This window comes from Protopterus annectens, chromosome 11.part0 (assembly GCF_019279795.1).
Source record: "Protopterus annectens isolate FY-2018-M chromosome 11.part0, PAN1.0, whole genome shotgun sequence".
NCBI lineage: Eukaryota > Metazoa > Chordata > Ceratodontiformes > Protopteridae > Protopterus > Protopterus annectens.
The window spans coordinates 311,453,213-311,471,794 of NC_056745.1; the positions used below are offsets into that span (position 1 = coordinate 311,453,213).

Consider the following 18,582-nt stretch of genomic DNA (forward strand, 5'->3'; position numbering starts at 1 on the left):
AATCTTTTTACCTTTTAGACACCTTTTTTCTGAGGATGTACGACAGGTATTGACGGAGGCTAAAAAAAAAATCTTCTACTAGAAAAACATGTATGTTTATGTGGAAAAGATTTTCTGTTTGGTACCATTCCAAGAACCCGTACCCTTTTTAGGCCAGTCTGCCTATGGTTCCTGATTTGTTTGTGTGAATTGTCCTCTGTTTTTTCTTGTTCTTCTTTCAGTTTTTGTCGGTCTGCAGTTTTTTCTTCTGTCCTTGGATCACCCTTTTTCTTCCTAGTCCCAGTTCAGACTTTTGAAAGGGGTTTTACTTATCTGTAATCTAAGAAAGAAAGCAGGCGGCTGTTGGAGTCTGAATTTTTTGTGCTTGAGAAGCTTACTATTTTCAATTTGAAACAGCTTATCAAGCGGAGTTGAGGTGCTTAAAAGTGGAAGACTGTTTTACTAATTGTTCTGACTTCTAGAAGTGTGTCTGAGTTACAAACTCTTATATTGAATAAACCTTACCTCATTTTCCACAAGGATAGGTTTTCTTTAAGAACTATTCTTTCTTTTATGCCTAAAGTGATTTGAGAGATTACCTTGAGCCCGTATGTTGAGCTTCCGGTGTTTTTTTTTCCAGAACCAAAAACAAGGAAGAAAGAATTCTTCATACTCTGGATGTCCACAAGCAGCTCAGATGCTACCTAGACCAAACTCAATCCTTCAGGAAAGCCAGTCAACTCTTGTCTCCTATGAAGGTAAGAGAAATGTACAACCAGTGTCATAACAGACAATTTCTAGATGGTTGCCTCATGCTGCTTCTTTTTGCTGTTCTTACCATAGCAAGCCACTTCCCTTCAGGGTTAAGGCCCATTCCACAAGAGCTTTGGCTTATTCTGCAGCTTTCTGGAAAGGGATGGACTCTTGAAATATTCTGTTGGCAGCAGTTTTGTCCTCTGAAAATAGTACCAAAAAGCACTATAAATTGAATTCCTCTTCCAGGTCCAGAACAGGCTTTATCAGGACCATTCTCTGCTCTGTGTTTGGTGTCCTTTGTCAGAGCTCCAGACTGTTTCTGCTTGAATCCAAGCCATCCAAAGCTAAGAACAAGAAATTAAGCTTATTTTGAGTTTGATCTGCACTTTTTCATCTGTATTTCACTGTTTTACTACATTACGTTTTGCCTTTTGACTATTTTTACTGTTTGTACATGCTTATTACCTGCACTTGTTTTGCACTGAAATATTGCTTAGTTAGCACAGACTACATCCAAACTTGCTTATTCTAGCCTGTTTTTCATACACTTAAACTCAAATCTAGCCATCTTACATTAAGAAGGGCTGCCCTGCACCATTTTGGCAGAAGAGTGTGGATATAGCTGTGTCTGAGCTGAGAATTGCTGGAGGAAGGATCATTGTGTCATTTCCTATTGGCAGACTAGTTTAAAACTGTTTAATTTCTTCTGTATAGAACCCTCATGTTTGTTCGTAGCTGCTCACAGTGCAACGGGGGTTAGTGGTTCTTGTTTAGATGCAAATGCCTAAAAAATATTCTTTACCTAGACACTACTCATTGAAACCCTCCCAGGTTCCTTGCTTTTTGGTGGGCAAACCAGCTTGCGCACTTTTGCACTGCAGGCAACTCAGCTGAGCACTGAGCAGCATTGCCCCACTTTTCATCCCTGATCTTAGATTAATTTTCCTTATTAATCCCAGAGCAATAGTTGATCTAGTTTGCCCTCTCACAAATTAGTACTTAAGAATTGCCTCTACTATGGGCAGTCAGTTTCCCAACATTTCTCCAGCCAGACTGACATGGCCATCTTGAAGCAATGTAAGGGTTGCCTCATGTATACTGTCAACCACTTGCTCCTAAAGCAAACAAAGTATGTGAGATATGTGAGAGATGTAACTATACAGTGACACTACAATCAGTCCTCTCAAATAACAATAAACAGGACATCAAGCAGGTTGTCAGCACATACACCTCTCCACTCACACAAGATAAGGTCAAGACACACAAATCCACATATGCAGAGGTACCCACTAAGAGCCTACCAAAAAACCAAAGACCTCCCAAGCGTAAACAACCTGCACATACTGATACATGAACAGAATCCACCACTAGACATAAAAACAAACACATAAGTGTCTCAACAGTTAAGCCCCTAAGGCAAAACACCTCAAAACCTAATGTCCTAGTCATAGGTGACTCAATAATGAGACTCAAAGATGTCCCCCCTCACCGGGTTGGACAGGAAGGTTACGGTCTGCTGCCTGTCAGGTGCCAGGATCCGTCAAATCATGTACGCACTCGAGTCACTCAACAACAGTTGCACTTATGACTCTGTCATAGTACATGGAGTGAATGACTTGAGAAGTACCTCTCTGGACTACATGAATAGAGACATGACTTAACTATCAGAATGTGTCCTAGGCAGGTATGTCCCTACCCTAAGCAACATTCTACCTTCACCTAGGATAATGCCACAATACAGACAAAAAAATTATTGATTTCAATAATTGGCTTAGCTTCTGATGTCACTCCAGGAGGATCCAGTATCTGACAGCCTAGGAAGACATGGTCAACAGACCACACTGCTTTGCCAGAGATGGCCTTCAGCTGTCTCTTCAAGGCTTTCGGATACTGGCAAAGATGCTTGCCTCCATCATAGTGCCTTTTTTTAGGCAATGTCAAAAAAATGTCAAAACAACAAAACTTACGAAATAATGAAATACACTAGAGACAAACTCGAGGTCATGCTGCTTAATGCTAGGAGCCTAAACTCTAAGCCCTCCTCAGCCTGAACAAGCAAGTCAGATTTCTTGTAAAGTTCTCTAAGGCTAGTTACAAGACCAAATTAGCATCCCTAGCTAAATACAACCATAAAGCATTTTTAACTATGTCCGAAACCTAAAAGGGAATGCCCAGCTGTGTGCAGAACTTACAGTGGACGGTACCACTCACACTGAGCCTGAGATAATTGCCAACCTGCTAGCTGACAGATTTGGCCATAACTTCACCCCATGTCCCCACCAGCCATACTCCAAAGCATTCCTGACACCAGTCCTCTGCCAAGTATCTCCAAAGAACAGGTCGTACAAGTGCTCTACATGGCCAAAACCACAGCCTCTATGGGACCAGATAAAATCCCAGGTTGCTTACCAAACAATCTAAAACAAGATCTAGCGGAACCACTTGGCACTCTGTTTAACCATAGCCTGAGCACTGGCTTTGTTCCAGCAGAGTGAAGAACAGCAGCAGTAATCCCCTTGCACAAAGGGGGGTCCATCAACCAACCCAGTAAACAATCAAAACATAAGCCTAACCAGCCTTATCTGCAAGACCATGGAAAGAATCATCATGGACCTTATCAACAAGGTTCAAACTCTTGATCCAGCCCAGTTTGGTTTTGTCTAGGGTAGATCTTGCTTCTTAAACCTGGTGGACTTCTTTGCGAATGTCACCAAGGCCCTAGATGAGGGCAGAGCATTACATACCCCCTATTTTGATTTCGCCAAGACTTTTGACACAATCCCCTTCTCAGGGATCATTGAGAAACTCTCTCAGCTGGGGATTAACCCACACATCACTAGATGGGTAGCCAACTGGCTCACTGATAGAACGCACACTGTTGAGGAGTCCACCTCCGCCAGTAGACCAGTTACCAGTGGGATACCACAAGGATCTGTGCTGGGCCCTCCACTGTTTGGAATATTTCTCTCTGAGGTCCAGGTGAAAGTAGATGACCTGTGGCTTACCAAGTCTGCAGATGACTGCAAACTGGGTGCAATCATTGAGTACCCCAGTGATGTAAACATATTACAGAAGAGGCTGACACAAACAAATGATCGGTGCCAAAATCATGGACTAAAACTAAATGCAAAAAAGTGCCTCATTATCCCCTTTGGCAAAGAAGTAGCTCATGCTAATTATGATGTAGATAGCACCCCTCGAAGCTCAAACCCAGTGGTGCGAGACTGGAGAACACAGATTGACAGCAATCTAAACTTCGATCACCGTGTGTCCATAGTGGTAAGGAAAGCCTTCTACGTTGCACATCTCTAAATAAGGTCATTGCGTCCAAGGAGGTTATAACTCCACTGTACTCAATGCTTGTCAGACCACTAATTGAGTACAATGTTCCCTTCTGTGTACATCTCACCAGACACCTGCAGCAACTGGAGAGACCACAGAGGTTTCTAGCCAAGAGAGTCTAGGGTCTCCAAAACGTGACTTACATGAAAAGACTTAAAAACTTGTCACTCTACTCTATATCATACAGTCTGCTGAGAGGTGACCTGTGCCTGACCTACAGAGCAGTCTCTAACTTTGTCCTAATGAAAATGCTGCACATCTGCCAATCAAATGGGCCAAGAGTCACTCGCTCCAGGAATCTCAACCTAGCCTATAACATTAACAAAACGTGATGGAGAGACATCTATCTCCCAGAGATTGCCACTCCTCTGGAATAAGCTCCCACTTCACGTGAAGCAGAACAAATCAAAGTCCCTAATTAAGCACAACCCTGACAATTGGATGAGTGACCTTAAATTCACCGTGTGGGTGGCACCTGTGTCTCTCATAGACAGAGGCAGTCAGTGCTGATCATAGAATCACTCTAACGATGACAAAATATGGTCAATTTAGGGTACATGGGTTTTTTACACGGCTAGACTTGTAAAGGCCCTAGGGCCATTAGCCTAGTAACCTCCTCTACACCTATTAATGACCTCCAGGATTCTTAATTTACTAATTCCTCCCTCTTTGGTTTCTAAGCTGTAGTGATCTACCCAAACAGCTTAGGCTGTTTCAAGAATAATCTAATGTTAAGCATGGCCAAGTTAGGTAATTAAACTTAACATACTTTAACAGTCTTGTCCTATATGGACAGACTCATACTCCAACTATTCCCTGTCTCATATTGCCTACTTAGAGGCAATCTCAGGCTTGACGTACAAAGCCATATCTGATCCAGCTCTGTTAGAAATGCTACATCCAAAGAAATCCCAATCCCTCCGCACCACACGCTCCAGTGATCTCACCCTCATTACCACAATCAACAGAACGTGCTGGAGGGACAGGTTCATAACCCAGGGACTGCCCTTGCTATGGAATAGACTTCCCATACATGTCAAACAGAGCACCTCACTGGCCCTCTTCAAGAGAAACCTTGATGAGTGGATGGGAAATAGAAAATTCACCCCGAGGATCACTCCACTGGCTCTACTCGACAGAGGCTCTGGGAACTAAGGTCGGGTGGCACAATGTCAGGGTCATCCTATGGACTAGGTTTGTAAAGGCTCCAGGGCCATTAGCCTAGTACACACCTATGAACCTATAATGGTAAGATGTTCTGCTATAGCTCACTGTCACAGTTGTCATCCTCTCCCTCCAGTTCCCTTCTTAGTTGTTGCTTTTATGCATTACCGATGTGAGGATGTATATACCCTAGTGTATATAGTTAATGTTGTTTTACATTTCCTAGCATTTTTCCTTTCGGGGATATTCTCTCCCTTCTTGGGGCAAGGAAGCTGTTGCCATTCTAACTGCTTTTTATATGGAGCTCTGCTCAAACTCCTGGCAGCTGGAGTGTGTGGGGGTGCCCCTTAGCTTTGATGAGCTTGATGGTTGGTCATATCCTTGACCGGGTATAACCCAAATAGCTTACACTGCTGCAACAGTGAAATACTAGAACATATACTGTTTAGTTAAATTTACTTGCATAGCTGCACTTTCTTCCTCATATCTTGCTGATACCACATTTAAGGCATTTGTTTTAATGTACCTGACCATGTCCTCCTCTTTCCAGCAGAACAGAAGTAATTTCTTTACAAATTAACCCCATATCAAAATTATCAGTAGTAATATTTCTAACTCTCTTGTATTGCCAGCAGAGTATCTGGTTAAATTTAAAGGTGAGCACTTGGTGCCGTAAATAAATTATATTGGCTGCTGTTTGTTTCCTGCACTTCTTACTGCTGAGTTTACCATTTTCCCTTCCAAACGTATTTCAAATTTACTTTTCATTAATTTCAAAAGTGAATTCTAGACTGTACTCATTTTCAGAGAACACTGTCACAAATTCATCAAATTCCCATTTAACCCCCCCGCCCCCACCTTGTCCACAGTATCAAGTAATTCAGGACCCTTGCATAAAATGCATCTTTCTCTTTTTACTGGTTGTTATATATTTGCTCTTAAACATCTCCATATATGTTAGCATAAGTGGGAACTCGAAGGAACCCCATAACTGTACCTGTTTTGTTTTTTTTTGCCTGTACAGTATTCCTTGAAATAAAAAAAGCTGTTAAACATTAAGTTGATAATCCTAGTACAAAATGTATTCTTGGTCCTTCATGTTGTCTGCCTCTCTGGATATTAATTAATGCTTTAAATCTTTATAGAGGTAACTCTACTTACCTGAAACCAGTCTTCTCTTTCTTAGTGTATAGAACAAAGGTTCTGTAATTTTTGTAACTGATTTTACCTCTTTGACAAAAGGTTTAATTAAATAATCTAGTCCTTTAGCTACACTATATTGATAGCCAGGAGTAATGGAAATTATAGGTCTCCTTGGTGGCTTTTTAGACTTTGTGTATCTTGGGTGTAGCATAAAAAGTAGGAATGGAAGGCTTACTTCAGAATCAGTTTTATTCTGCTTTTCAAGGTTAAGCACTTCTCTTAACCCTTCCTTCTAGGACAAGTCTTCCAGTTCCTTCCTGCATCTTTTTGTTGGACCAATACACAGCTCCCTGTAGTTCTCTATATTATTAAAATGTTAACACATTTCTCTATATTGCTGCATATCCATTACAAATATATAATCACCCTTATCACTTCTTCAATAACATAACTTTTGTCTTGTTTCTGAATCTTTTTTGCTTCTTTTTCTCTGTCTGTATTATATACTGAACCATGCACACACACACACATACATATATATATATGTGTTATATACTGAACCATGCACACACACACACACACACACATATATATATATATCTATATATATATATATATATATATATATATATATATATATATATATATATACACACACACACACACACACACACACACACACACACTTATTTTTAGTTGGTGGTTGAAACTCAAATTTTCTGTTGAAGTAAAAAAAATGGTAGAAACCCATATAATTCACCTCCCAAGCGATCTTCTCATATACTGATGTAATCATTGAACGGTCATTCCAAATTAGTACCAATGTTATGGTTTCCTTTCTGTAGAAAACTCAAATGTTTTTTCATCCTTATTATTTCTTTATATCTTCTACATGTACAGTTAATTTAGTTTTCTAATTAACCTGAATACTTCAGTTTGTACACGTGCTGTATCCACTTTCCTTAGAGGTACTGGTTTCATTCCTTTCCTTGACACTTGAACCATTTTGTCAATGAATGTGAACTTAAGGAAGAGCATGCAGTAACTGCTGACCATTAACTACCTTTCTTATACCATTTGCACCGTTTTGTTTAGTTATCATTGATTTTGTTTCAAATAAGCATATCCACATTGTAGTGAACTTCATATCCTTCTGCAATTTTTTTGGATTTGTTAATATTCCTGCACAAAATACCAGAAGATATTTCAAATGCTTCAGGCAACAGCATGTCCCTATCATTGCTGCTGCTTCCATTTCCATATAAAGCGGTACTTTTAGTGTTTACCATTGTAACATTTAAATCCAAAAAGTCAGCAGTCATTTTACAGTAGTAAAAACGTTTACAGTTGTAAAATTAGAGTCTCAAGCCATTTTTTATTTGTCCCTGTTTGCACTGGGAAAATGTATAGGTTATTTTGTGTAATCCATACTTTGCGTTCTGGTTTCTTGTTACCTCTGTACTATATACTGACAAGCAAACCTCTCAACTGCTATGATTTAGCCACATCAGTATGATTTTGTCCTCAGACTTAGCTTTGCTCCATCTAGATTTACTGTGTTCCTCAATGTCAGACCTGTTTGTAGGTACGTACTTCATTAAATATATAAACTAACCTATACAAGCATCCCCTATCACCAACAGTATAGGGTATTGTATATAAGGACTCTAGACCTTCTATTGTGAAGAATAAGAAAGTGCTTCTCTTTCTGACTCTCTGCAATGGTTTTTAAATGCCAGTGCTGGTTTCTAATGCTTGGAGGTGGAGAGGTATGCTGATATGTTACTTTGTATGGGCGTCTGTTCTGCTTTGAGGAAGTTCTGTGTTAAAGAAATTCTCCCAGAAGTGGTGAGGTTCTGCAGAAGGTTAGGAAGCCAAACACCAGAAATTTACACTTCTAATGGAGAGACCTCATCAGAGGTTTCTAACAAAGAAGATCAAGGGCCTCCAGCTTGTGCCTTGCATGGACCGACTAAAATCCCTGTCACTCTACTCCGTATCATATAGATGACTTAGGGGAGATTTATGCTTGGCCTACAGAGCAATCCAAGACCCACACCTAATGAACTTCCTGCATGTCTGTAAATCAAATAGGTCTAGGGCTACCTTTTCCAGGGACTTAAATATGACCTGCGACTTGAGTAGGATTTGCTGAAGGGACAGATTTATTTCCCAGCGACTGCCACATCTTTGGAACCGGCTACCAATAAATGTGAAACAGAGCATCTCTAATGACACTGTTCAAGAGGAACCTGGACAAGTGGATGGGACACCGTAAATTCTTACCAGGGATAGTGCTCAACTCTCCTGGATATGGGCAGTCATCACTAAATGCAATCTTAAGTATTGACTAGTACTTCTACAGTATTGCATTGGATTGAAATGACTAGACATAAAATAACCTCCGGGTCAATAGCCTGGTAATCTCCTATGATCCTAAGAAATTCCCTCTGTAGTACATCTCCAGGCAAGTGGAACCTGCCCATTCGTCCCCTTCTGAGATATTTGGGAGATGTTCATTAGTCTCACTGCTGCAGTATCCCAAGCTAAACTGGCTATAACAGCCCAGAATATAACTGTCAGATAGTCTCTGAATGTCTGTGGCTCCCCGAGATACAAGTGCCTAGGATACCAGGGAACAAGCTCCATAGACCAATAGTCTGGGTGCACACTCTTCAGTACTTTCTTGACTCCCTCAAGAAAGTTCCTCTGGGCTTCAAAGGATCGACTGTCTTTTCTTCCACCTCTGACAGATATGTAACTATTGGTGAAACCCTTCCACACCATTTTTGAAAACTTGCATCTGCTTTTGACAACTTTGATTATCAGTCTCTTTAAGAAGACCAGCATTATTGTTTCTGCTCTTGCAGAAGTAGTCAGTTTATATGCATTTAAACAGCAATAGCTGTTTAATTTTGTGAATGGATTATTTTAATTCCAAAAATGTGCTATTTGCTACTTTTGAGTTTAAAAGAGACTAAAAAGAATATTTATGTGTAATATTATTTGTAGTGCTTCTGTGAACTTTGCGACACCCTACCTTTTTTTCCTGCCGTTGCAGTTCTATGACTTTTGTATGGGGAGATTGTTTTAGTGTGCTGCTTTTCAACTACATTAGTGTTTGTAGTAGAGTTTTACTAAAGGGCAAGTGTGTGGAATGCTTTTGTACACTATACATACTTATCCTTTGACTGACTCTTCCAGTAACGTTTACTGGACTTCAGGCTCTCTTCCTTGGTCAAGGCCCCAGTTCATCTGCTCCTCCTCCTGTAGTACGTAAACAAACAGAATTCTTCCAGAAAGCCCTTGCCTTCTCCACAGGCTCTTTCTGTGCCGCTGCCATTGGTGCACGATTCTGTAGTGGCCACAACTGGTTCCTCGGATCACTCACTGTTTTTTCTAATGCCCTTATGGACCTGGCCTTAGCCACTTTCTCTTCAGTTGTCCCAGTGTTTCTTCCGGGCATTAGCGAACCACTTTCTTTGGGTTTGGGAGTTTCACAAAGGAGTTCCTCTTAGCATTGCTGGAATAAGAGACATATTCCCTGGTCTGAAGAGCTTTCTGTTAGTCTGTCTCCTTTTCTGGATGTCCAGAGGAGAAAGAAACAAAAGGTTAGACATATTTATTTCATCTGGTAGTATCATTTTTGTTAAAAAGGATGAATTGCTTATCATGGCTAAAAGTGTATTGCAGGTTTCAGATACTTCCAAACAGCAGACAGATTTGTTAGCTATAAGTCCTGTTATTTAGTGGGATGAAGCTTCAGATGACTGATATCGACAGGTACAAGGCTTCGTCAGTGTTTTCTTCTCCTGCACTTGATACAGATTCTGATGACAGAGACTAATTTTCTCCTTTTGAAGAATTTTCTTTTGCAGAAACTGTCTAGAATGAATAATTTGTTTCAGTTGTAATGGGTGGGTATTCCCTCTTTTGTTAAAAGATATTGTAAAAATGCTTCAGGTGCGTATTCTACATTCCTTTTCTGCTCCTCTTATCATGCCAATCCTTGAACGCATTGATTTTTGCCTGTAGTTATCATGACAATCAAGCTTCCTATCCTCAAAAAGGGAGAAGGATGTTACAAGGGTCCCCAGTCTAATAAATACTTATTTTCTCATATAACATCAGATCCAGCAGCTGTTTCTGTTTCTTCTCATCTGATAACAAGAACTTAGTTAATGCCAAACCCTTTACATCTGATAAAGTTGGTAAGGCATTCAACAGGTTTGGTAAATAATTGTATTCTTTTTCCATGTACCCCCTCCTCCTAACATCCCTCTCTCCTCAGAAAATATTGCTACCTCATTCAACACACACTTCACACAAACCATACTATCACTAGCTAAACAACACAACCCCACTCCCCTCCAACTAGTAATCTCCCCACTGCCTTCTCTTTTTCTTATATAGGTAGTTTACACTTTTGTAACTTATACAGTGTTATCTTGTGGAACATTTCTAGTAGTGGAGTTTTATTTATATTATTCATATAGTTGTTACAGATCTTCTTTAGATAACCGACAGCCCAGAAAACCAAATGTTATTTTGCTGAGACCAAAGTAACGAAACTGAAATTGCTGCACCACGTAGTTTTTCACAGGCAGGTAAACACTTGCAAAAAACTGCACTAAAGCACACTGTCCTGTGTGAAACCCACCTAGGTGGGGTCTATGCCCACCCCCCCCAAACTTTATATACCAACTCCAGCATTGCACTACAGAGGGGAAAAGGGCATATTTCCCCACATTGGGCACGTGTTTACTTGCCCTGTGAAAAAATATGTGGTTCAGCATTTTTCAATTTTGTTATTTCTGTCTCTGCAAAATAACATTTGTTCATGGTATTTCGATCATCTAAAGTAGACCCAGTCATTACTGTGTGTGTTTGAATATAGTATTACATCTTAGTGTTAAGTATTGTTTTTCACAATTATCATCACGTAAGTGCTCTTTTTTCCTAAAAATATTTTAAATAGAGTTTATAGTACTTTATTTCTAATGTTTATGTTGTTCTGATGTCTGGCAAATCTACTGGATTCAAAAAGCTTGTGGACACAGAATTCATCCCCAAGACTACCATTTCCTTTGTGGATACTGTTTAGGTCCCTCTCACCTGCAAGATAGCTCCAGTATCTGTGCTGCCTTCAGATCCATAGCCCTCAAAGGCAGAAAAGAAAAAGCTGATTCTCAAGGGTTTACTTCCCTCCTCTGACAGTGTGTACTATGTCCTCTGAATCTAGACAACAGTCCACATCTCCCTGTAGTGCAAAGAGGAAGGAGAAGGGGAAATAAAAGTGTAAGGAAAAACACTAAGAAAAATCAACAGGTGAGAAGAGATTGGAAGAGAAAAAGGCAGAAAAGTCTAGAAAAACATCACTGGATCCATTTACTCTTCTAGGTCCAGCAACCTAAGTCATCGAGGCAGTCAGATCCTTCTGGAACACTGATCCAAACTCCCTCTCCAAAACCTACTTTTTCCCCGTGGCCGGTTAGCTGCAGGCTGCATTCACCAATACTCTAGCACAAGCTACCACCAAGACCAACATCTGTAGCTTGTTCATCAAGGTCTTCCCACTGCTTTCTGGTCGCAGTACACATTCCTGAGACATCCAATATACAAGTGACAGGTTGAGCAGAGGTATCCTGTTACCTCACAAGTGGTCTCTGAAACAAACAGTGGTGACAGAGCTCTTCGGTCGGTAGGGCAAACCTTTCTGAGACCTGTTTGCTTCCAGCCTAAACAACAAATTCAGCAGTTACTTTGCCCTCATCCCTCCACAGGACCAATCACTGAGAGATGCTGTAGTCCACATTTGGCCCCCAGGTTTCATTTACACCTTCCCACCGATTCCCATTCTTACAAAATTCATTCAGAAAGCCACAAGGTACAAGAAAAAGATGATCCTCATTGCCCCACTTTGGCCTCAACATATATGATTCCCTTACCTTTGCCCTCATTCATCAACCCACCATGGGTACTGGATCCCATTCTATCCAAGATGCCTCTACCAGACCTTCAGACCCTAAAACTTACTACATGGTTTCTTCAGTTGTAATAGTAGCTAGAGATGCAAGGTTTTCCTCCCCAGTAATCAATAAATAATTCCTCCTTTGAAAAGGAATCAACCAAAAAGACTTAGAAGAACAAATGGAAAAGATTTTCTATTTGTGCATCTTTGAAGGGTTTGGACCCTTTCTCACCCCCCCTCTTCCAGTGATACTGGAATTTCTTTCATATCTTTTTCTGAGAGGTTCCAGTTACTCTACTATACAATCCTAGATGGCTGCCATCTCAGATTTTCACATATGACATAATGATTTGTCTTTTGCATCATTTAGAGTAGTTAAAGCCTCCCTTAAGGGAACTTTCTTGTTGAGACCTCCTGTTCAAGATCCAGTCCCACCATGAGATATCACAGTTTTGCTTAAGTCATTGACTCAAAAGCCTTTTGAACTCACGGCATTAGTTGATTTAAAGTTTCTTGCTTTCTGATTGACATCAGTTTAGCAAGATGTCTTTCCGAGCTGCTAACACTTTCATGGAAACTGCCCCTTCTTATATTCCAGAAAGATAGAGTTTCACTAAGAAAGAAATCCTTCCTTTCTTCCAAAGTTGACATCTGAAATGAGTTTAAATCAACACATTGATGTACCTGTATTTTTTTCCAAACTTTTCTACCACAGTTGAACACATCCTCCATAACTTAGATGTTCACAGACAACTTAGATTTAACTTGCATCATACAACATACATCAGGAAATCAGAACAGCTGGTTGTCTTCTTTTCCAAAACAAAACTGAGACAATAGGTATCAAAAGTCAGTCTAAATGACTGACAAATTGCATTTTCATTGTTTACAAAACACATGGGTTACCTTTGCATTCAAAGACTAAGGCTCACTCTACCAGAGCAATGGCCACCTCAGCAGCTTTTGCAAAAAGAGTTCCTATCAGTGACATCTGTGCAACAGCAACTTGATCAACAGCTCACAGTTTTGTATCTCATTATAAATTGGATGTGAATTCCAGAGCTTGTGTATCATTTGGCTCTGCCATTCTCAGGAATATCATCCTTTGAGTCCGCCCAGGTCCTTTTTAGACAGCTAGGGAATCTGTCCCAAACATTGAATCCGATGAAAATAGACTATATCAGATATGAAAGTTATGTACTTAATATAACAATACATCCGTGTTGTCACATTTTCGCCCTGTTCAACATCCCTCTGTCCTTCCCCCTTTCAAATTGCCATTCTGCATCATCTGGACCTCAAACAGATCTCTACTAAAACTTTGCCATGGCATTGTGGAATACATTCTTGAGCTACCAAGTGCACCTACAAGGCCAGAAAAATTGAATACACTGGCAGATGGACTAAGCAGAAATCTCATGGACCCACACGAGTGGAAACTGGAACCACGGATTTTTAACATGTTGACAAGCAAATGGGGGAGCCCAGACATAGATCTGTTTGCCTCCCCTCAGAACTACCAGTTGGACAAGTTTTGCACAAGGACTCCCCACAAAGAAGCCTGGAAAGTGGATGCTCTGTCCTTCAGCTGGAAAAGCCTATCAGTCTACGCCTTTCCCCCTCTGCCTCTGCTCTCCAAAGTTCTACTAAAAGTCAAACAGGACAAACCAAGAATTATTTTGATTGCTCCAGACTCGCCATGCCAACACTGGTACCCACTCCTGCGCAGTGTGACACAAATATCTCCATGGCACCTGCCTCAGACCCCTTCCTTGCTGTCTCAGCAGGAGAACCAAATTCTGCACCCTCAGCTTCCAGCATTGAACCTTGCAGCCTGGCTAATCATTTAAATTCACCTTTATCATCCCTCAGCAAACCTGTGATGGATGTCATCTTGGAGGTGAGAAGGCCTAGTACTAGAAAATCTTATGCTGACAAATGGAAAAGACTCTGTGCCTGGAACCAATGTTTAGGGATGAGCACAGCAGCGCCCAGTTTACATCAGATTTTGCAATACTTAACTGAGATGCTTCACAAGGGCCTGTCTTTTTCCTCTATTAAAATCCACGCTTCAACTATTTCAGCTCACTATAACACAGAACCACCCCTCTTCTCTCATCCCCTGCTCAAGCAGTATCTCAGAGGAGCAAAGAACTTGAGACCACCCAGGAAAGTCTTACCCCTGCCTGGGACCTTAACTTTGTTTTGAAGAAGCTCACTCTACATCCTTTCGAGCCAGCTGCTTCTTTCTTGGAAAACAGCCTTCCTTTTAGCAATCACTTCAGCTAGAAGGATATCTGATTTACAGGCCCTTATGGCAGTGGAGCCTTTCATTATCTTTCATGCGGACAGGTTATCTCTGAGGACCAATCCATCCTTCATGCCCAAGGTGGTTTCCAGGCTTTTCCCATCAGTTAATAATACAGCATTACTGGTCTTTGGAAGGCCATTGTTCAGTTGTGTAAGAATTTACCATAACATTAGGTGTACTGATCACTGTTGAAGTAGTACGTCCCACCCTCCCCTTGTTAGACTTGTTTTTGTCTTTCCTGGCAAAGGTGAATCTCTTTCCCATTCTTTGCAGGACATGTATATATGTAAATAATTACCTCTCCTCCTCCAATTTTTTAGTCTGGGACAGGCAAGTTCTGACGTAATTCACTCTTGTACATCCCTTATATACTTCCTGCTTTTGAGCTTAGGTCATGTCTAATGTATGGTGTGACAAGCCCTCTTTACCCTGGGGCAGTAACTTAGAAGCCTCAATTCTCACCACTGTCTCTGGTAAGGGAGTGTCACTAAAAGCAGGGATAGAATACACAATTTCCCATAAGAGTACACCAGAAGCAGGTTCCAAAACCTGGGACTGGACTATATGCTTCACTCCAGGTCCCCTAATGAGTCTCCACACTAACCACTATAGAACACTATGTCTCAGTTTTAGGTATTTGACACACTTGCTCTTAAATGTCTGATATTTACATATACATGCATTCTTGGGAAAGACTGACACAAATTTACCTGCTGTGTTTTCTTTGCCCAAATTACAAGGTGAAGTCTGCCCACCAGTCAAATATCACAACACCCATCAAAATAAGTGTTCAATTATATTGGGTAAAATAGATATTGAAACAAATGGTAGCATGTATCCCAAGCGGCAACGCTTTTCGGAGTGTCCCTGGTGTTATCACAATAAGCATAAACACTCTCAAGGTATTAAAAATATTGACTAAATAATCAGCCACAATGAGAGGTAGTAAAACATTTAATAAATACAAAGATTTAAAACATGTAAATACTGAATAACTCATTTCAATAAACAGAGTTTCACACACAGGAAATATAAAAATAATACAGTAGGATAGATCTCACATTGATTTTAGAAAATCTCTAAATAGCTAACTGTAGTTCCCTGACTATCTGAAGATTAACTATCCCTATTTAATCTAAATAACTCGGCAAGGCAAGATTATACTCTTACTTCTGCAAGGCAATATGAGGAATTATGTCCACACTCCAGGCTACTGTCTGTCCTCAGTGACTGAAACAACTGCTTTGGGAACAACTGGATTACTACTGCTGAACAGCTGAAGAAAAAACTGAATGAAAAACTAAACAACTGACTTAGAACCTGCTTTTATACCAGATCTTTTTCTAAAGTAACCAAAAGCTGCAATGGGATTTCTAATGTCTCATATCAGATTTTGAAAAGTAAACAAACAGCTGCAGTGAAGATTCTAAACTTCCAGCTGTGGCACGCAATAACATCACATCTAGGTCAGCTGACTCTGGTATACCATGCATTCAGAATTCTCTCTCAAAAAGAAACATGCACATTTGGTTAGCCAGAAGAACACTGTTTGACATTCAAACATCTTGCATAAACCAGAGTGATAATCAAAAGACAAACTTATTTACAAAATTATAGCTAATCATGCTGGCATATGTAACAGTGTAATTTACAAAACTTCAGCCAGTCAGTATTTAATATCCTCACATTTGGCACAAGGAAATCACCCAGGTTTAAGTATGCTGACTAGACATATGCCTGTCCTTGGCAGGGTGTCCCATTGGTTAGTAAAACTACAACAATGATCAGTAGGGCATCCATTGCTGTAAGTTCTTATACATCTGTACTTTATCTGTGTGCTGTCAATCTGTCAGTTTAGCCTTAAGACAGAGTTTCAGGTAAACACTGCATTTGGGAATTTTTTTCTATTTGTTTTCTGAGTGTTCATGTTGTAAGTATCAAAGAAAGTTAAACAGTTGTTTTAAGTATGGCAAACCCATTACATACAGAGGTTTTCATATATATTGTGTTTTTTTAATGCCTGGTTCCAGAGCACAGCTTGCACAATTCTGCAGTAAGGATTCAGTGATTGGTCTAGGTACAAGATGATATCTGCAAGTCCCTCCTCTAAGAGAGCAAAGAAGAAGTATCTGACTGAGATAAGTGTTTGGGAGCTAGATGACATGGTTTCTGTGTTGTACAACCTGCCTTGGCTCAAAATTGTCAGTAGTGGTGAGGTGCCTTCACAACTCCCATATTTGTCAATTAGCACATCCAAGTGCTCTACAAGACTGACATCAACATTGACAGTGTCCTGTCTAGCTGGAGTTGCATTGTCATCAGTTGAGACAGCAGCTACCTTGCAGGTACCAGCATGCAATGCCTGAGCGTTGATTTCTGTAGGTGAAGGCAGAATTGTTTGCAGTATAGAATGTTGAGACTGAAGGGGGCCAGATTCAGGTTGCAACTGCTGGTCTATGACCTAAGGCCTTCCACTCTGAAAGTTTCAACTGCTGATTTTCCCAATCCTACACTGTTTTAGATTTCAAAACCCTTATACCCAGGTCTTCTGACAGGATTTTTTTTTTCAGTCTGGCTTAGTGAGAATGACCTTATCTCTGGACTCCCCACTACTAAAAGGAAAAGGTACATTTCCCCCATAGGGACTTAAGTTGCCTCAGATTCTGAAGTAAAAGAACTAGCATATGTGGACATGCTCTCCCCTGCCACCTTCAGTAATTAAACATCTGAAGAGACACTGCCCTCGGCCTTGACACCTGAAGACCTCTCCTTTGGGGATGTGTTTCATAGAATGAAGGATTTCTTCAGGCACACATTGGATATAGGCAGTCCTTAATCCTGTCTGAACTCAGTCTCTTGGCTATCCCTCCAGTTCATGATATTCTGGATGATCATGTTCCAAGATGCATCCTTGTAGCCTGATTCCAAGCTCCCTGCCATAGGAAACCTGACTGCTTCTCCAGGGTGCTCTGTCCCATAAGTATTTGTATATGAAGCGTGGGTCCAGCTGTGGTGTCTCTGTATTCCAGAAGGGATCTAGTGGGGTTGTTTCCAAGAATCACTTTCCATATAATAGGTCGAGTAAGATTCTTTACCAGTTTGCTAAGAAAATTTACATTTCATATTACCCTGACCATTGCATTTTTTAATTGGTAAGTTTCACATGCTCAGATACCAAAAGAACATCCATGATCAGGAGATGTGCCTGCCATAGTGGCCAACCCCTTCCTGAGCATGTTAAATGGAGCTCCTGGATGCTCTTTTGGATAAGGAGCTCCTCCTTGAGCCCCCTACAGAAAAGGTGTTTAAAGGTCTGTAGGAGAAGGTGAAATTGCGCCGTCTGTTAAAGACCTCTTTCAGTCCTCTTCGCCAAGGTATGGTAGAAGCCTCAGATAAACTTGGCCCTTCTCTCCAAAGCAGGACAAAGAAAAGTCCCAGAAAGAGAAGAAGAGAAATGTTTGCAAAAAAGTGTCAAACCAACATCAGAAGCAGACTTGATATCAAAGCAAAGGCCTCAGCAGAAAGGAGTTATGACTGTACAAAGTAACCCTATCCACACCCCTACAGAAAATGTCATCCCATCAGGATGTTGACATGGAATACTGCCTGTCTGGTAGTCTTGGCCTCAGCTAGCTACATCTCAAAGCTACAGGCCTTAATATGCAAAGAGCTGTTTTTGGATTTTCAGTTCAGGTATGGTCATTGTACATATTAACCTTAGTTTCAAGTCTAAGGTAGCAACTGAACTTTCACTGAAGCAGACTATGTCCTTGGATGGGAGAAAAAAATCAGACAGAGGAACTAACCAACTTTTTGAAGAAGGAGCCAAGTAAACAGACCATCTTCAAATGGATTGCTAACTATTTTTTACGTTCCTAACTCAACTGTACTTTCTCTTATTGTGCTGCAAATACCC

The 18,582-nt window shown here is 40.6% G+C and overlaps 1 protein-coding gene across 1 annotated transcript in view; it reads left to right on the plus strand.

The window, feature by feature from the left end:
* Window positions 1-18,582, plus strand: part of NEDD1 (NEDD1 gamma-tubulin ring complex targeting factor) — a 955,822-nt gene that overhangs the window by 663,501 nt on the left and 273,739 nt on the right. The window lies entirely within an intron of this gene.